General features: G+C 38.6%; 1 non-coding gene and 1 pseudogene across 1 annotated transcript; both read right to left on the bottom strand.

The window, feature by feature from the left end:
• The window catches only part of LOC116534990, an 89,953-nt pseudogene that overhangs the window by 9,825 nt on the left and 58,606 nt on the right, over nt 1–21,522 (bottom strand).
• Nucleotides 18,401–18,502, bottom strand: LOC116535113. The gene has a single exon (XR_004262048.1). It is a non-coding gene; the product is annotated as a U6 spliceosomal RNA (small nuclear RNA).

Below are 21,522 nucleotides of genomic sequence, written 5' to 3'. Positions count from 1 at the left end.
TTAGAAAATGGGCAAAGGACCTGCACAGACACTTCTCAAAAGAAGACATACACATCACTAACAAACATAAAGAAATGCTCAGCCTCACTAATCATGAGAGAAATGCAAATCAAAATCACAGTGAAATACCATCTCATCAGAATGGCTGTTATTAAAAAGTCAAAAAACAACAGATGTGGGAGAGGTTGTGCAGAAAAGGGAATGCTTATACACTGCTGGTGACAATATAAATTAGTGCAGCCACTGTGAAAAGCAGTCTGGAGATTTCTCTAAGGTCTTAAAACAGAGCAACCTTTCAACCCAGCAATCCCATTACTGGGTATACACCAAGAAGAAAGTAAATCATTCTACCAAAATTACACATGCACTCATATGTTCATCGTTATGCTGTTTACAACAGTAAAGACATCAAATAAACCCAGGTGCCCATCAATTGTAGATTAGATAAAGAAAATGTGGTACATATATACCATGGAATACTATGCAGCCATAAGAAAGAATAAAGTCATGTTCTTTGCAGCATCATGGATGGAGGTGGGGGCTATAATTATAAGCAAATAAATGCAAGAACAGAAAACTAAATACTGCATGTTCTTACTTATAAGTAAGAGACTGTAGACTACTAGAGGGGCATTGTGAGGTTAAAAAACTACCTATCAGATATTATGCTCACTACTAGGGTGACAGGATTCTCCAAACCTCAGTATCATGTAATATATCTTCACATATATCCCCATATCTAAAATAAAAGTTGAAATTAAACATTAAATTTTTAAAAATTATGAAAGGTTAATGAAAAGTCTCAGCCAGTCCTTACCCTCCCATATAGCTATATCATATCTACATATCCATATTTTAATCTATATCTTTCTTTTTTTCTATGTACAGAAGACCTACAGTTTCTCTTTCACAAGTAATAGCATACCATATGTGCTGCTCTACTGATTCATTTGGGACCTAACAATTTAACTCCAAAGATATTTCTTCTCTATAGAAATACAATGGGTGTGCCCATTGGGTCAGACGCGTGCCTGTCTCTAAATCATAAGACTTGCAGTCATTCAGTGTTCAACCAGCCAGGCAAAGAATTCTCCAAGGCATTAATTCAACAGAAGCTTTATGGATTTGTCAGAATGATTCATGGGTTTGGAATGACTCACTGGGGCTTGGGTTAAGTAATCTCAGCTTAATCATATCACTTGGAGAAAAGGTAAGCCGAAGATTTAAATCCTGGTGGCTCAGTATCTCATCTGAATACTGGTAGAGTAGTTCTCAGCCCAGCAACAGTGTCAGGGTTGGAAAAGCAGCCCCAAATACCTTGTATTACTGTACAGCAAGACAATGTCTGCATGGGTTAAAAAGAGTATGTATATATGTGTTTATGTTTTATATGTGTATGTATGCACACATACAAATACATACATATATATATTTGTACATACTGCACATGTATGAACATATGGGAAGAAAACAGATTTGAAAATTTCTCATGTCTCTGGAGCAGAGAGAGACACCTTTATAAGCTTAGAAATGATAAAAATAATTACAAAAATAAGAAAAAGCTGAGTTGATTATAAGAACATCAATATGCTCTGCATATCAAAAGAACAATAAAAATACAAAAACACTGGGAAAACACTTTTGATAAATATGACAGATAAAGAGATGATATCTTTTTATTTAATACATTCATATATGGCTGTATACTGAGGTACTGTATACTGAGGTGACAGTAAGAGCCTCAGTTTTGATAGTAGACTTCCTATGATATGAACTTATCTGGTTCCCCAGTTTCTCCATCTGCAAAACGGTTATAATAGTAATACTTTTTGGAGTTTTGTGAAGTTTAAATGTGATATATATGTAAAATACTTAGAACAGTCCCTGTCACTTGATAAACATTCAATAAGAGTTATCTATATAAAAGCAAAATTAATAAACAAATAAAAAATGACATGAACAGTCAACTTCAGTTAATAAATTGTAATACAAGGGAAATATTTGTTGTAATCGAGTGAGTTAGAAGGAAATCACCACTCTCTGATTTCCAAATTAAAAGTTCTTTATTTGCCTGTGACCAAGAGATGGTTAATGCTCAAAATTCTCTCAGCCCTGAGGAAGGGGCTTGATTTCCCTTTATACCTTGATTTAGCTAGGGGAAGGGGAGCCTAGTTGAAGCAGAATTTTACAGAAGCAGAACAGGCAAGTTAGATAAAGAAGCTGGTAACCAGGGAGCAGGAGCTTCCCAGGATTGTTGGTTGCTAAGGGTATTTCCATACAATCATCAAGGTGGGTAACAGGGGGAGCTTTCCATACAATCAATCACTGAGGAGGGTATTCACAGTAGCAGATAGACTTGCTAAGCAGGATGCAGTTACAGTGGTTGCAGGTACTGTGAACAGTGTGACCCACCCTTCATGGATGTGGTTTCAGTGGTTACAGGTGCTGTGAACAGTGCAAACCACTCTTAACAGTTCAAAGCTTTGACTGCAGTGTGACCCAGTAATGCACCTGAGGGGGCTGAGGCAGGGAGGGACAGGTTAGAGAGCGATTGTTAGGTTTGCAGCTAAGATGGAGTCAGCTAGGTTAGTACAAGTTATGTTATGCTATGTTCAAATTTATAATTTATTCAAGAAATATATTGTTCTATTTTGGCCAGAGTAGTTAGAAAATTAATACTCAATGCTAGTTAAGATGAAGTAAATCTAATGCACTTTTTGTGGCAATAAGGTTAAAACTGTGCTTTTGAAAGGAAATTGGCAATGTATATTAAGAGTCATGCAATGTTTAAATTCTTGTTTAATTTGATAACTATGCTACTTATAATTTTCCTTAAAGATATAATCCAAAGACAGAACACATTATAAACTAACTTTTTTTCTGCATTGTTTATGAGAAGAACATAAAGTCCAAAGCAGGTAACATATGTACCTATAAAATGGTTGATTACATTCTGGTACAATAATTGCATGTATATGCATCAATACCAGATGATAGGCATTTACAACAAAATGACAATTCATATACTGCAGTTATGCAGTTTATATTAAAATGATAAAATTCAAAGTTACAATGACCATACAGCAACATTCTTATTATGTAATTTTGAAATTTTATATATTTTACCCATCCTTAAACCCATATTAAAAGTTTGGGAGGCAATATATATTAATGAAAATTGTTGTTTGGGTGATGCAGTTATGAGTAATCTTTTTTCTTTTTTGTGTCTATAAATTCTTTAAAATTACTTTTAAATTACAAATGTAATGCATGCTTATTGCTAAAAAATTGCAGAGGCATATAGAGCAGAAAGAAGTTTTGGTCAGCTAAGAAGCCCAATGAGAATACACCTCAGTAGGAAAAGAACTCTAATTGGAAATTCAAAAGCAGTCTAACAATTTCCTTATCATTGATAGATTTTGGAAAATCATAAAATGAACTCATGCACATACTGCCAAATAATAAAATAGAATAGGGCTAGGATACATCTAGTTTATAATTATTATAACTGGTGAGTATTGTTCCACTGCTAAATATCTTTATTTTTTGGCAAGCCCTAATTGAGATATATACAAGCAGATATAATTATTGCTATTCCATAGATGCTAAACAAGATATTTCATGTTATCTGTAATGAGGCATGAGTAAATAACAATTTTAATGATGAGCACTTGATAAGTTATAGATCATCTTCCAATGTAAAGAGACATCCTCACTCCCCTTTATAATGTTTAAGCTAGAATACAAACAGTGTGCCTGTTAAAGCAGTCAGCAGTGAACAATTTAGACAGAAAATACTGGGCATAGAGTTAATGGACTAATATGCATGGACTGGGCAAAGTTCCCATAAAATTATTTACATGCCTTTTGGTTTAGCTTTTTAATCCAGGTTGGAACCAATAAATGAGAAAAGTAAACGATGCTGATGGAAGGCTCTTACCCACAAAATAGAGATATACCTGGAGCAGAGGCGGCCTCTTGCCCATTGACGTCTCTAACAGGCCTGGCAAGCTGGATCTGCTGTAATGACTCTGCTACTCCTGCCCCTAACCTTGCTCCTTCTCCCTCTTCAACCAACCTTGCTGCTTCTCTCATTCATTAGTGCCTTGGTTGTGATGGGGCCAGTAGACAGTGAGGCGTATGAGAAAACGGGAGTGACGCTTTGCAACCTGGTGCATAGCCTAGTGTTAGCGCTCAAAGAACAGAATGAAAGAGGCTTCATTATTTTCAGAGTTAACCATAGAACTTGAGTATCTATCTGAAGGAGTTTTGTGCGATCCGAGAGGCTGAGGAAGCCTTGGGTAGAGTGAGGGGTGTAGTTGATGCTGAGGTCCCTCATTGCTCCTATGGGGATTGAAACTGTAAGGGGTTGAGGGATGGAAACAAGGATTTGCCTATAACCAGGGACAGCAGAAGAGGTGATTTGGGCCAGGATTAGTGGGGCTTTGTATTACCACTTGAATCTACTCCATTCAATTCCTATCATGTACCAGGCTATGCACTAGCATGAGAGATACAAGTGTTGTGACTCTCAACTGGCTTACAGGGCAAGGCAAAGTAAGGCTTACGTAGGTCGCAAATCCCATAATATTGGAAGGAGTTAGCTGTAGGTTGTGGGAGAAGTGTCTACAGAAAGTCTGAGGATACAGAGGGGACGTACAAGAGGAAAATATTTCCCGGGGTAGGTGGCATTCAAGAGGGTCAAGGACTTTAAGATGTAGGAAAGGGTATGGGGATATCAGTGTATGTATTAACTTAAACAGAAGCATGGAGCTGGGAGATGTTACTTGCTCCTGTCTGGTTGGAGGGCAGGATAAAGATAGGAGCCTGGTGACACCATCTGTACCTGTTCAGAAAAGTGCCAGCTACAGAACTAACAGGGTTTGTTTTTTTTAGCTATAGAAAGGTATATATGTCCATGGGTATTTTTTTAAGTTTTTATTTTAAAAGTGCACAATCAAAGCAATAATCACTGTTATCTAGTTCCAGGACTTCTTTTTATCACCCACCAAAGAAACTCCATACTCATTAACAGCCTCCTCTCTCCTAGACCCTGGCAACCACTAATCTACTTTCTGACTCCACAGACTTGCCAATTCTGGACATTTTATATAAATGGAATCATGCAATATGTGGTCTTTTGTGTCTGGCTTCTTTCACTTAGCATAATGTTTTCAAGGTTCATCCATATTGTAGCACATATCAGAACTTCATTCCTTTTAATGGTCAAATTATGTTTCATTGTATGGATATACCACATTTTGTTGATCTGTGCGTCAGTTGATGGACATTTGAGTTGTTTCCACCCTCTGGCTATTATGAATAAAGCTGCTGAAAACATTTATTTACTCACAGGCATCTTAATTAAATACAGAAGACTACCCACTTGAATGAATGAAATTTCAAATATTTTATTCTCTACCAATGAATGTGGAACTCCTTCTAGGGCTTCTCTCTGTCTCAGCTCTTTTTTTTTTTTTTTTTGATAGAATCTCACTCTGTCACCCAGGCTGGAGTGCATTGGCATGATCTCAGCTCACTGCAACCTCTGCCCCCCCAGGTTTAAGCAATTATCTTGCCTCAACCTCCTGAGTAGCTGGGATTACAGGTATCTGCCACCATGCCCAGCTAATTTTTGTATTTTTTGTAGAGATGGGGTTTCAACATCTTGTCCAGGCTGGTCTTGAACTCCTGATATCACAATCCACCTGCCTCAGCTTCCCAAAGTGCTGAGATTACAAGCATGAGCCACCGCACCCACCTAGCTCTTGAAAACTTTTATACACTCTTGGAGGACCTGCTTGCTCTTGGCCAGCTTGCTCTTTCTTCAGGCTCTAAAGTGGATCAATTTTGGGTTCCTGTTTGGTAGTTTCTTAATCTAATAGAAGGCATTGCCCCTTCATTCTCTGTACAAACAAGGTTCAGCGTCAGACTGGGAATTATTTTACAGGGGGTATTCCAGGTCTCACATGTGCACTGCTATCTATGCTCAGGGCTGTCTTGAAATAGGCAGGATTTTCACCCTGCCACAATCAGAAGAGAAAAAACCTCTAAACTCTGGGCAATCTTAAACCATCAGTGCATCAGAATGTTACCTAAGTATTTATTTTAAAGAATAAAACATTCAGAGTTATTGTTTAAAAATACTCACTGTATAATATTCAAAACTGTACATTTGTTCTTTTGGGTACATTTTTGAAATATATCTATTTAATATGTGACCTGGAGTCCAAGGCAAGTAAATTGTGGCCCGAATCCATAGGTTATTTCTTCAAACCCATTTTCTTTGTTCTAACTTTTCTTTTGATCCCCTTATTCCAAACTACAGCCTCCTTTCTCCTATTTCCCACTCAATAACTCTAGATCCTCCTCTGAAAAAGTCCCTAAATCATAATCTCCTTTCTTTAATCTCCCTTTCCAGACCTCACTACCCGGTCTTTCTAGTTACCTTATTCTCTAAGTCACAATTCTCCCTTTCAAAACTTTTAAAACTCATTTCCCAAATCAGCTTCATTTCCCAAATCCACTTCCCTAAAAACCATAGTTTACTTATTGGAACTGAAAAACACACATGTACTACAATCAGTAATGGGGCTGAGACTACCTCATGGAGAGAAGAGACCAGGATGCTATGAACGTTGGAGACTGTGGAAGAACGTGGAGAGGTTGCTGTAGACAGAAATTCAGAAATTCTAGAACCATGATTTCGGGGCCCTCTGGATGAGCCTGGGGCTGTGGGCAGCTGCCCTCATTTGGCTGGACTTTGATTTTCTCATCTGGCATGTACTAAGCCTCTGGTTCACAGGAGGTGCTCAACAATATTTGTAGGCTTGATTAAGTGGTCAAATGAAGGACAAAGACAAGGTGACCTTTAAGCTGCTTTCAGCTCCATGTAAAACTCTAATATTCATGAAGTCAAGATGAAGAGCATTGGCAGAACTTTTGAAGTTTAAATTATTTAACCAATTACTTTCTTTTTTTTTTTGAGACGGAGTTTCGCTCTTGTTACCCAGGCTGGAGTGCAATGGCGCGATCTCGGCTCACCGCAACCTCTGCCTCCCGGGTTCAGGCAATTCTCCTGCCCCAGCCTCCTGAGTCCCTGGGATTACAGGCACGCGCCACCATGCCCAGCTAATTTTTTGTATTTTTAGTAGAGACAGGGTTTCACCATGTTGACCAGGATGGTCTCGATCTCTTGACCTCGTGATCCACCCCGTGATCCACCCGCCTCGGCCTCCCACAGTGCTGGGATTGCAGGCTTGAGCCACCGTGCCCGGCCAACCAATTACTTTCATTTTGTTCTTCACTTTGCTTGTGTACATAGTCTTTTTTTTTCTTTTGTCAAGAAGGAAAATGAATTGAATTTTCTTGGGAATAGATACAAGATAGGTTACTCCCCTCTTTGGACTCCAAACTCCTTGACTATATATCTGTAAGTAGGTAGCTAATAAAAATAATGTTGTTCCATGGAAATAACTGTGAGGACTATGAAATCCAGGGATGTGAGCTGGGAGCACAGGACGTCCGACCAGGATTGTTCCAAAGTGCTCAGAATGTAGTAATGAAAGTGAAATGACATGGTTAATGAATATTTGTTGATTGATTAAAGAACATCAAATGCTGAATATACCTCTGATAAAAATATCTTGTAGCTCTAAGTTTATACACCAAGGACCAAATGTAAATGGGCATGCTGGTTTCAATTAAAGAGCAACCCCTTTCACAAAGTTTCAAAAACTTTTAAACTCAAAATTGGTCACATATCAAAATGTAGAAAGTAAAACTATACAACTTTTAGAAGAAAAACAAGAGAAAATATTCATGAACTTGGTCTAGGCAAAGAGTTCTTAGATAAAACACCAAAAGCATGATTCATAAAAGAAAAAATGGATATACTAGTCTTCATGAAAATTTAAAACTTTGCTCTGTAAAGACATTCTAAAGAGAATGAAAAGACAAGCTATAGACTAAGACAACATTTTCAGGAATCACATATTCATAAAGAGCTTGGATCCAGAATATATAGAGAAACCTTAAAATTTAACACAAAGAAAACAAATGGCCAAGCACAGTGGCTCCTACCTGTAATCCCAGCACTTTGGGAGGCTGAGATGGGCAAATCACTTGAGGCCAGAAGTTTGAGACTAGCCTGGACAACATGGTGAAACTCTGTCTCTACTAAAAATACAAAAAGTAGTGGGCATTGTGGCCTATAATCTTAGCTAATTTGTAGGCTGAATCATGAGAATGAACCCAGGAGTCAGAGGTTGCAGTGAGCCAAGATAGCACCACTGCACTCTAGCCTGGGTGACGAGACCCTGCCTCAAAAAAAAAAAAAAAAAAAAAAAAAAAAAGAAAGAAAGAAAGAAAAAAAAAAAAGAAAAAGAAGAAAAAATTAAACAAGCCAGTACAACTGAGCAAAACGTTTAAACAGATACTTTACAAAAAATGATATATGGATAGCAAATTAGTACATGAAAAAGTACTCGAATATATTAGTCATTAGGGAAATGTAAATTAAAACCACAGTGAGATACTACCACTCACTTATTAAAATGGCTAAAAATAAAAACAAAACTGACATTTTCAAGTGCTGGCAAGGATATGGAGCCTCTGAGTTTTCATACATTGGGAATGTATGGAATGCTGGTAGGAATGCAAAATGGTACTGGCACTCTGGAAAACAGTTTGGCAATTTCCTATGAAATTAAACATACGCAAATCAGATGACTGAGCAGCCAATATCCTAGGTGCTTACTCTAGAGAAATGAAAATTTAAGTTTACACAGACATCCATATCCAAATACTTCTAGCAGCATTAGTCATAATTGCCAACAACTGGAAACTATTAAGATGTCCTTCAGTGGGTGGATGGATAAGCAAGCCATGATCCATTTATATAATGGAATGCTACTCAATAAGAAAGGACTGTTGATGTGTACAACAATATTGATGATTTTCAGATGTATTATGCTAAAGAAAGAAGCCAGACTCAAAAGGTTACATAATATAGAATTAAATGTATATGACATTCTGGAGGAGATAAAACTATAGTATGGAGTGCCGGGCGCAGTGGCTCACGCCTGTAATCCCAGCACTTTGGATGGCTGAGGCGGGTGGATCACGAGGTCAAGAGATCGAGACCATCCTGGTCAACATGGTGAAACCCCATCTCTACTAAAAATACAAAAAAATCAGCTGGGCATGGTGGCGCATGCCTGTAATCCCAGCTACTCAGGAGGCTGAGGCAGGAGAATTGCCTAAACCCAGGAGGCGGTGGTTGCGGTGAGCTGAGATCACGCCATTGCACTCCAGCCTGGGTAACAAGTGCGAAACTCCGTCTCAAAAAAAAAAAACCAAAAAACTATAGTATGGAGTTGCCAGGGGGTGGGTGAAGAGTTTGACTCCAAAGGGGAAGCATCAGGAGCACGGGGTGAGAAAATTGTTCTGTGTCCTGATTGTGGTGATGTTTACATGACTCTGGATTTGTTAAAATGTTCACAATTATACACCCCCTCAAAGTTAGTTTATTGTATGTAAACAAGCAAAAAATGTTCTCTAAGTGATGTAAGGGAAAAAAATTAACTCATCAGAGATCTACCATATATTAACCATGAGGCTTTAATTTTTACTCAGAATAACCTTGTTTTTCATGCTTAACTGATTGTACAATGGGTACAAATGGATATTTTCCTGATGTTACATTTACATAGCAGCTAGGATGACCCTTAAAGACATTTCTAAACACAGGGCAGCTGTAACCCCTAGCTTTACCAACCAATTTATCTGACAGTCAAACTCCTGTAACCTCAGAAGAATCATGACTGCCTAGACAAACAAAGCGTTGATAACACTGCACCCTGCACTTTTCATCTGAGCAAATGTCATCAAAATCTCATGCACGTCACCTGCCTTGGTGAGTGTGCCGGCCTGAATGCAATCCACTAGAGGCTTCCATGTCCTCCTCACCAAATCCTTCTGACCTTCCCCCACTGATTAGATCCCACTTTGATGACAGCTGAGATGCAACCTGGGTGCTGCCCCTGGGTGGGGCTCAGCTTTGACAAGCCTGATTTAGCACTCCATTTCTTTCCCTCATAAATCCTATCTTTAACCTCAGACCATTCATTGTTTAGGAATTCAGGTGTCCTTGGGAGTCTCATGTCCTTGCCAAGCCCCCACCAGGCTCTCACCACTGTCATTCCCCTGTGAGCCTGAGGCTCCTTTCTGAGGCAGTAGGAGCATGAGAGAGAACTTCAGTGCTCACATCCCATATTGACTCTCTTTATGTTATTGAATTACCACCTACCTGAAAAAGCCGCAACATCTCAGGAGAACATCCTGGAATCCCTGCTGCCAAAAGGTTTTTTGAGTTTTAGTTGTCTTCCAAAGTTTATCATATAAAGTCTTATTGCCTCACTGGAGTTTGTCATATGTCTGAATAATAAATCAGTTTCAAGAAAAAAAAATGTAACTAACAAGTTCCAGTTGAATTTCCAAGGCTAGTAGGATTGTGTTCTTATTCTCCCTTTTCCTCCCTCCCTGTCTCTACCAACTGCCACAGCACATATTAAAAGCTGACGTGCCAAACTTTGCTTTCCAGCAGAAATTACCTCAGAAATGAAGCTAAGATTCCAGGGGTCCTGGCCTTGAAGAGACTCTAATCCAAGAGGACAAGTGGAACTGAGAGGTCTGGAAAGACTTAAAGTTGGAAGGAAAGAATTCACAGGTAATTTGGAGGATACACAGAAAAGTAGTTCAGCATAATGTGAACATTTTTCTGTGTGCTGCAGCAAAGGAAGCGGATTTGGGATATTTAAGAATGAAAATTGACCTTTTCACCTTAGTCTCCTTTTCTCAGAGTTAGCATTCAACCATCAAAACAGCCCCAAACCAGAGGGTTGTTCCCACATTCATGATTTATATAGCTTTTCTCCATTGATAGAAGATAAGTACCTAGCGACACTAAGGCTTCCTACCAATTTGTTTTACAATTTCATTTTATTGCTCATGATTCCCTTTTGGTACTTTTATCAGATTTGTGTCCTGGAATTTCACTTAGCCTGTCAGGCCTTCCCTCTGCCACAGCTAAAAAAGAACTCAAATAGATTTTGTATTGCGAGTGGGACATGACCCAGCTATCTGGGGTAGCAAATATCCCTTCTCACACTAATATTTCTATGATTTTTTAAATCCTTCCTTTCAAAAGAAATGTAATTCTTATGTTTCTACCTCATTTACACTCAGTTTAGGAAAGCCCTCTTTTGTAAGAGCTGTGTGATGTCCAAATAGCCTCCTTGACACACATGCTCCTTTTCAAGAGCCTGTAGAAGCCTTCCAAAGTCAGAACAGATGCTTTCTGACTCTAAATTGAAAATCCAATTAAATACATAATTTAAGTGGATGCCAAAAAGTTTAGCTTTGGATTTTCAGCTAACACCTACTAGCACAAAAGTATCTGAGAGCATCAAAATTCTAGAATCTAGAAAAAGAGTCTGTAGTGTGTGTTAACAATTCACTTCTCTAGCATTAATCATCTCTGATCCTGCAGCAAGCCCAAGCACCAGGAAGCGACACGTTCAAATTCCATAGGTCACTTTAGCATCCAATAGCAAGAGCCAAAATATGGGCTCCAGAGCATACTTTCTGCATTTGAATCCTGCCTTTACATTATAAGTTATTTATAAATATTAAATGAGTTAAAGCAGGCAAAGCACTATTGCAGTGCCTGACACAGTCACCACTCAGTCCCATTACCTGTGATCACTAGGCTTCTGCACGCTGCTCTTGGTGCTTATTGGGAAGAATATAAGAAATTATTGTATCTACAGAAAGACATTTCTGCAATTTTTGTAAAACTGCTTTTAAAGATACTGCTCATTTTGTCTTTCAATGTCTCGTATAGTAAATAAGTCTTTGTTAAATTAATGTGAGATTACAAAGCTAGAAAAACAGAATGTGCTCTCCTGATTAACTAACAGGATTCCTTTAACTTTAACATCATAAACACAGATAAGTGACTACTTTTTAATTCTTATTTTATTCTTTGCTTGGGCTGTCAAAAGTTTAGGGTTTATGTTTGGTTATAGTAGCAATCCTGAGTTTAGCAATAATAATTGCTAAATAATGGCTCTTATTTATTTATGAAAAAAGCACTAATGTTTAATAGCATTTTAAATATTATTGCCTGATTTTTGTGCTCCAAAATAAAAATTAAAAGAGGGCAATTCCTGCAATAAATATACTCAAAATTAATACACAGGAACTTTTTGAGTCACTTGCTTTATTCCTGTCCTGGCTCTGACCTATGTTATATTCTGACATAAACAGGAGAAAAGTATAATGTCACAGATATGTTACAGATTTCAACAGCAGTTAAAATCACACAGTAATTGTTCCTTCACATTGTGTAGAGTTACATCATGGTGAATTTGCTGCTCATACACAAAGAAGGAAATCAAAATCTAGGCATTGATGAGTACTCATTAAATTAGACACACACATACACAAAATACTTTGATCTTCTTTTGTCTTTTACTCCAGTGCCATGTAAATTATACAACCAAGGCTTTCTGGAATTCTCTGATTCTCCACTGCCTCACGGACAAGCACATGAATATAAAGCATATGAATGACCAGATCTGTGGCTGCATCCAGCAACTGCTTACTATCTCAGACACCCCAGTCCAGAGGACCACAAGTAGGGCACAAATTCAAATTACAGTTCTTAAAGGTTCCAGAATGGACTTTTCATTTATTATCTAAACTGGGATAGCTTTGAGAGGAAAAGAAGGTGCAATTAATAATTTTGCCAGGACTACAGGTGTAAACATATACTAAACAAATTAGGATGCATAATCACCATATGCAACAGACTCAGATTATTTCAAATCTACCAATGCAATTGCTGGTGGACTGAAAAGGATGTTGAGCCAAAATATTTCTGCACGTCCCTTTCCTTACTGATGACTTAAATTTCACCATTATGAAGTCATTCCTTTTGATTAGAAGTTGTTAACCAGGGATAATTTTGACACCAGAGAAAATTTGCCTAATAATATTTTTTATTGTCACAACTAGGATGGGGGATGTTACTGGCATCTAATGGATAGAGAACATGGATGATGTCAAACATACTATAGTGCCCAGAACAGTCCCCACAACAAGGAAATTATTGAGTCCAATGAGCCTATAGTATGGACTGAGGTTTAGAAACCCTGCTTTGGATTAAGCAGTCTCTTCCGTGGCTCCCATTTGAAGATACAAGAAGATGAAGAGAATGATAAGACAAGCCATAGTCTGGGAGAAAACATTTGCAAAATACATATCTGAGAAAATACTATAACAGTTATCCAAAATACACAAAGAACTCTTAAAACTCAACAATAAGAAAACATGAATTAAAAAATGGGTAAAAGACGTGAACAGACACCTCACCAGTGAAGATCTACAGATAGAAAATAAGCATATGAGAAGATGCTCAGCATCATATGTCACTAGGGAATTGCCAATAAAAACAACAATGATGCTATTATACATCTATTACAACAGCCCAAATCCAGAACTCTGACAACACCAAATGCTGGCAAGGACATGGAACAACAGGAACCCTCATGTATTGCTGCTGGGAATGCAAAAAGATACAGCTGCCTTGGAAGGCAGTCTGACAGCTTCTTACAAAACCAAACACTATTACCATAGATCTAGGAATTGTACTTTTTGGAATTTGCCCAAAGAAGTTAAAATTTTCTACAAGTTTTATTTATAATTGCCCAAACTTAGAAGCAAGCAAGATGTCCTTCAGTAGGTAAATAGAAAAATAAACTGTGGTATATCCAGGCAATGAAATATTCAGCACTAAAAGGAAATGAGCTATCAAGCCACGAAAAGATGTGAAGGAACATTAAGTGTATATTATTAAGTGAAGTAAGCCAATCTGAAAAGGCTACATATTGTATGATTCAATTTATGTCACTTGCTTGAAAAGGCAAAATGTTAGAGACAGTAAAATGATCAGTGGTTGCAGGGGGTGAGGAGGAGGAAGTGATGAATAGGCAGAGCACAGAGGGTTTTTATGGCAGTGAGATTATCCCATATGATACTATAACAGTATGTACATACCATTATACAGTTATTAAAACCCATAGACAATACAGCACCAAGAGTGAACCCTAGTGTATATAGTAGACTTTGGGTAGTAATAATGTGCCGATGGAGCTTCATTGATCCTAACAAATGCACCACTGTGGTGCAGGATTTTTTTTTTCTACATCACTGGAACATTTTATTCCTCAGGACACAGGTGAAGGATTTTGATAGTGGGGGAGACTGTATGTGTTTGTGGGGCATATGAGAATGCTCTGTATCTTTTGCTCAGTATTGATATGAACTTAAAACTGCTTCAACAAAGGATGCATGAAGGAAACACATAAGTCCCTCATACTTCATATCAAATGCTTTTATTAAATGGTGAAAGAAAGTGATAAATGCAGGGATGCCAAGTCAAAATATTACTGTCCTTAGATTATTGCCTATGCTGACTCTACTATAATGGACTGGGGGTGATCAGGCAATGAGGGAGGTGACTGCAATTACCTAATGCTTTGAGAGAAGTTATAAAAATCATTCATTCATTTATTCATTTTACCAACCAAATTTTATTAAGCCCTGCTGTTGGCCAGAGCCTTAGGGATTTCCCATAAGCCTCCCATTTCCATAGTAGAAAACAACCTAAAGCTTGAACTATTGAAGCCTACATCCTGGCCGTTCCACTGCCCCCAGGGGCCACCATTTACCACGCAGTCACTAGACCTGTGTTGGCATCATCAAAACTGTGAGTATGAACCTTCAACTCAGGCTACAGTTTCCCTGTATATGACATGACTGGTTTTACTCAATGATTATGCATTCCAGTTATTCATCTTGTGGGTAGATTCAAACTGCAGTGGTACGCTGAGTTTCTGAGAGTTTGTAGAATGGGCCAAGTATGTAGGCCAGAGGTGCCCTACATCCTGGGATCTTGAAATGAGTGGGAGAGAAGGAAGACATTTATCTAAAGAAACATTTCCTTAGTGTCCCATGCATGCCAATGATTGGTTTCTAGACTCTTCTGGTGTCCTAACCTAAACTATAGAGTTTGTCCTGTCCCACTAACTTCGGACCTTAGAGACATACAGGGCATATCCAAGCAACCCTAGTTACACTGATGACACCAAGACTCTGTGCAGATGACTCAGAGTCAATGTTGCTACAGAAAGACAGACTAACTAAATTGATTGTGTCGAACTGTGGTGAAAGCAATTTATTTTTTTGTCTCATTTCAGGCAGCTGTGATGAGATTTTTTTCCCCATCCCACTCCCCAAAACAGAGAATCCTGGGTTTTCCCAAGAGTAGCAAAATTTTTCTGATGTAAACAGTAGATACCACCACAATTTTTTGAAAGATTGCTTCAGAAGGAATGATTTTTTTTCTGTGAAATTTCAATTAAGGAAAGAAGTAACTCAGTAAGCATGCAAATATATAGGAGGTATAACTCTCTGAAGCTTCCATTGCAAGTATTATTCTATGCAAAATATTATTTTTTCTTTATAGGAATTATTTGAGACACCATTAAACCACTCCTCCTGTCTTTACATTTCTTCCAGTTATCCCTTCATCTTCTTTTCTTCCGTTTGTTTCTTTTTGAGACAGAGTTTTACTCTAATCTCCTAGGCTAGAGTGCAATGGTGCAATCTTGGCTCACTGCAACTTCCACCTCCCAGGTTCAAGCGATTCTCCTGCCTCAGCCTCCACAGTAGCTGGGATTACAGGTGCCTGCCACCACACCTGGCTAATTTTTGTATTTTTAGTAGAGATGGGGTTTTGCCATGTTGGCCAGGCTGGTCTCAAACTCCTGACATCAAGTTATCCACCCACCTTGGCCTCCCAAAATGTTGGGATTACAGATGTGAGCCACCTCACCTGGCCTATCCTTTCATCTTCTCAGTCTCTATATTTTGAAGTTCTCAGTTACCTTTTGTTTCTGACTTCTGTTTCTAGTGTTTCATAATTCTTTCACTTCTTTTCTTTTGGTTTAATCTGATGCCTTTCTTAATTCATTCTCTTTACTACAACATTTTCTATGTGCACTTTTGCACTTATTTACACTGCCTTTTTGCTCCCAGTTTTAGTATCTAATCTTCTTTAGCACGTGTGTTTTTCTTTTTGTCACTAATGGTAAGTCTTTTTGCCTCTGAGGATTGCTTTCTTTCAAAAAAAATGTTAGACTGTGAGCATTTTATCTGCTCTCATTTGTGATGTCTTTGTTTATTTTTTGAGTCTTTCAGTTTAGAACTCTCTCTCTCTCTCTCTCTCACTCTTCCACAAATTCTGCCCTTCAGAAACTTTTTTACAACGTGCCAAAATGTGTGGCCCAATCTAATTAAGAGGATAGAAAAAAAAAAACCCAGATGATAAAATAATTGGGCTAGGATTATCACCACTAACACTTCAGTTTGTTAGAGAACTGTTTCTTTTTGTTTGGGGGATGGAGAAGCTGTCTACTGCAAATATACCTCTCTATGCCTTGATGACATGTGCATTGGAGGAATTTCTGGAATATATATTTAATAGTCTTCAATGATCTCTGAAGGAAATTAGTCAGTGTTGCCAAATATATCAGAGAACTAAGCAGAGGAGTAGGAATATTATGGAGAGTGGGCTAAGGGATTAAGAAATGAAGAAAGAACTAGAATGTTCAACTGGTTAAGGAAAATCTGAGTATGGATAAGAAACACAAAGCCTATGTCTGTGAATGTCCTGGAAGCTGTGTTATATCAATTCATATGTCACTTTGATGGATTACTATTTACTGTAGAGAAGCCACGTTACACCATCCGTATGGGTCAATTTTCCTTTTTAAAAATCTGACCTCAGATTTTTTTTTTAATTCTTCCAGATTATTTTGTTCTTCCTAGTCTTCTAAGGAAGAATAGCAGAAACTTTAATTTGTACTGAGGAATTAACAATTTGAATTTTTCTACTTGGGACTCTGCAGATACACCTTTTAAAAAAAACACAGAAAAAGAGGGGAAAAAAAGAAAAAAAAAATACAAAAAGAGGTTTAAAAAGAAATTAGTTCAACCATTGTGGAAGACAGTGTGGCGATTCCTCAAGGACCTAGAAATAGAAATTCCATTTGACCCAGCAATCCCATTACTGGGTATATATCCAAAGGATTATAAATCGTTCTACTATAAGGACATGTGCACACAAATGTTCATTGCAGCACTGTTTACAATAGCATAGACCTGGAACCAACCCAAATGCCCATTGATGATAGACTGGACAGGGGAAATGTGGCACATATACATCATGGAATATTATGCAGCAATCAAAAATGATGAGTTCGTGTCCTTTGTAGGGAAATGGATGCACCTGGAAGCTGTCATTCTCAGCAAACTGACACAGGAGCAGAAAATCAAACACCGCATGTTATCACTCATAGGCGGGCGTTGAACAATGAGAACACATGGACACAGGGAGGGGAACACTACACACTGGGGTCTTTTGGGGGAAAATAGGGGAGAGACAGCAGGAGGTAGGAGTTGGGGAGGATGGCATGTGGAGAAATACCAGATATAGGTGAGGGGGAGGAAGGCAGCAAGTCACACTGCCACGTGTATACCTATGCAACAATCTTGCATGTTCTTCACATGTACCCCAAAAGCTAAAATGCATTAAAAATAAATAAATAAATAAAATAAGTAACATAAAAATTAAAAAATATAATAGAAAGCTTAAACAAAAAAAACACAAAAAAAGAAAGAAAAGAAAGAAAAGAAAAGAAGAAAAGAAAAAGGAAGGAAGAAAGGAAAAGAAAAGATAAGAAAAGAAAAGAAAGAAAGGAAGGCAGGCAGGCAGGAAGGCAAGCTAATAAGCTAACATAAGAAAATATATATTAAAATGTGACAAAAATAAAGTATGAGGTCCTTTATTAATTAAAAATAATCAAACAAAAAATAATTTGTTAAGTCATTATATCCTGTGCCGGCAAAAGTGCAGTGAAATGGGCATTTTATTTAACTATTAGTGATGTTTAAATTGCATATAAGCCTTCCACAGGGTATAGCTTGGAAATTTTTGAAAAAATAATACAGTGACTCACTATACTGCCTCCTCCAACTCCTGGCCTCAAGCAGTCCTCCCACTTCAGCCTCCCAAAGTGCTGGAATTATAGGCCGACAGCCACCATGCCTGAAAGCTCAGCAATTTACATCAAGTGTAATAAGAATGCTAATGCCCTGTGACTCACAGTAATCTCATTTCCAGAAATATCATCTTTGGATATAATTCAATCTAAAGAAAGGGTCATATGCACAAACACAATGAAAATCTAGGATTAATATTTTTCTGTTTTAGAAACATATGGAATGCTTCACAAATTTGCATGTCATTCTTGAACAGAGGTCATGCAAATCTCTCTGTTGTTACAACTTTAGTATATGCGCTACTGAAGCAAGCATGAGTAATTTAAGATAGAATAGTTAAGTGAAATAAGGAAGAGTTATGGAGAATTTAAAAATCTATGGCATTTATAGGCACCTAGTAGCAGCTCAGTAAATATTAGCTGCTACTTTTATTATTTTTATGGGAATTCCATTCAGCTAAAAATTGTCATTAAAAATTTACAACTGCCACGGAACATCATGTATTTAATAGTATAATTGTAAAAACAGATAGAGGCTGGGTGCGGTGTCTCACACTTGTAATCCCAGCAGTTTGGAAGGCTGAGTCAAGTGGATCGCCTGAGGTTGGGAGTTTGAGACTAGCCTGAGCAACATGGAGAAACCATATCTCTACTAAAAACTACAAAATTAGCCAGGTGTGGTGGTGCCTGTAGCCCTAACTACTCAGGAGGCTGATGCAGGAGATCACTTGAACCCAGGAGTTGAAGGTTGTGGTGAGCTAAGAGTTCACCATTGCTCTCCAGCCTGGGCAAAAAAAGAGCAAAAATCCATCTGAAAAAAAAAAAAAAAAAAAAAAAGTCCCAGCACAGTGACTCAAACCTGTAATCTCAACACTTTGCGTGGCCAAGGCAGGCAGATCATCTGAAGTCAGGAGTTCAAGACCAGTCTGGGCAACATGGTGGAACCCTGTCTCTATAAAAATACAAAAATTAGGTGGGCATGATGGTGGGTGCCTGTAATCTTAGTCACTCAGGAGGCTGAGGCAGAAGAATTGCTTAAACACCGGGAGGTTGAAGTTGCAGTGAGCCGAGACTGTGCCATTGCACTCCAGCCTGGGCAACAGAGCAAGGCTGTCTCAAAAACAAAAGAAAACAGACACAATTTGTCCCTTGGTATATGGGGGGATTGGTTCTAGCTCCCCCATATCTGTGTATACCAAAATCCATGTAAGCACTTGTAGTTCCAGCTACTTGTGAGGCTGAGGAAGGAGGATTGCTTGAGTCCAGGAAGTTGAGGCTGCAGTGAGCCATAACTGCACCACTGCACTCCAGTCTGGGCAACAGAGTGAGAAACAAGGTTGACTTTTTAATATAATTTTTCTGTTCACTTGAGAATATGGTCAGAACTGTGGCATATGAAAATTCTTCATAATTATCTAATCAAATTAATTGGGAACAGAAAATGTTTTGTTGGGAATTTTGTTTGTTAGAATTGGGAACAGACAATGTTTTGTTGACTATTCCTTCACTTGCTGTTATATAAACTATTGCCAGTGGGCACTTACCAACCAGAAGTGTTATCTCAGAGCTACTCAAAATGAAAGGTGATGTCTGGGGCCCGTGCGTATTGAGGTCCCCATGTCTGGGCAATGGGTGTCGAGTGGAACTTATTTGTCCATCCATTTTCTATATTCCAGCACTGGAAAACTTGGTGTTATCCATCTTGATAAGATGTCATTTAAATTTCACTTGGCAAGAACCACAAATGGAAGAAAGGTCATGAAACCACAGGATACTACTTGTTCTCAAGGGAATCTTCAGCTTAGGTGCTTCTGTAAAAAAGTAATCACATTGCTGAAAACTCATCACAGGTCACCCACCTATAATCCCAGCCCACTGGTAAACTAATGCAGGAGGATCCCGTGAGGCCAGGAGTTCAAGAGCAGCCTTGGCAATGGTGAAATCTCATCTCTACAAAAATTTAAAAAATGAGCTGGTTATGGCAGCACATTCCTATAGTCCCAGCTACCCTGGAGGCTTAAGTTGGAGGATCACTTGACCCCAGGAACTGGAAGCTGCTGTGAGCTCTGATCTCATCACTGCACTCCAGCCTGGAGTGAGAGTGAGACCATGTCTACATGCACATGTCAGTTTGTCCAGCCTTCACTAATAAAAAGGGTCTTCTGGTTACAGCAGAGGTGTGCTCTTTTATAGGACAGGAAGGGACTAGCAAGCTTGTTCACAGTCTTTCCTGATCCTCTGCTTAGTTTTCCAAGAATCTTCAAGGGAGTCCCTAGGGAAGGGACCTAAATCTTCATGTTACCAGAGGAGAAATATGCCTCCTTTGTCAATTTCATGGAATACCTGCCATGAAAACCAGGAAGTTCTGCTAAGATGAATCACTCCCTATGACACTGGCCTATGCAGGGAACATGAGAAACTGGAGTTTGGGGACCTATAATATTAAAGGCCACATTCCAGATTGTGGAGATCTAACCAAAGTACAGCCTTTTCACAAGCCACTGCCAAATACCAGCTGGGTGTCTCCATGGGGCACCTCCGTATCTCTGCCTCTCATTTCCCCAGGAGATGCTCTATTCTAGCTTACTCTTGCATTTTGTATTCTGTAGTTCCTGGCGTAAAACCTCACAACATAGCAGACTGCTGAGTCAATGCTGATCTACAGATCCGAATTCAGATTCCAGCAGGACTCTTTCTCTTTGAGAAATTAAAGAGGAAAGAATGGACCCAGCCCCGCACTGGCCAGCTAAGCAGTCCGAAGATAGAAGCTGATCAAACTGACTACAGTGCCTCTGACTTTCTCAGTCTGCCCTTGCTCCTTGGGCTCTTTGGATGAGACTAATTTTTCCTTGTTGAAGAAATGGTTTGCTAGAATATAAAAAATTTAAAGAAAAAATATTAAAATATAATTTTCTCCTAAAGAGGACTCAAAAGCACACTCCCACCAATGCTGGATCTATTTATCTCTATCTTGCTTTTCTTTTTTTTTTTTTTCTGAGATTGGGTCTCACTCTGTCACCCAAACTGGAGTGCAGTGGTGAGATCACAGCTTACTGCAGCTTTCAGCTCCTGGGCTCAAGCGATCCTCCCACTTCAGCATCCCAAGTAGCTGGGATTACAGGTGCATCCCATCATGCCTGGTTAATTTTTAAATTTTTTTGTAGAGAAGGGGTCTCATGATGTGGCCCAGGCTGGTCTTGAACTACTAGATGAAACTAATTATCCTGCCTTGGCCTCCCAAAGTGCTAGCCACCACACCCAGTCTATCTTTCTCTCTCTCTCTCTCTCTCTCTCTCTCTCTCTCTCTCTCTCTCTCCATATATATATATATATA

This window comes from Sapajus apella, unplaced genomic scaffold, assembly GCF_009761245.1.
Source record: "Sapajus apella isolate SASKATOON/1434 unplaced genomic scaffold, GSC_monkey_1.0 scaffold91, whole genome shotgun sequence".
NCBI lineage: Eukaryota > Metazoa > Chordata > Mammalia > Primates > Cebidae > Sapajus > Sapajus apella.
The sequence above is the reverse complement of the archived record's forward strand: the minus strand, read 5'-3'. Positions and strand labels throughout refer to the sequence as shown.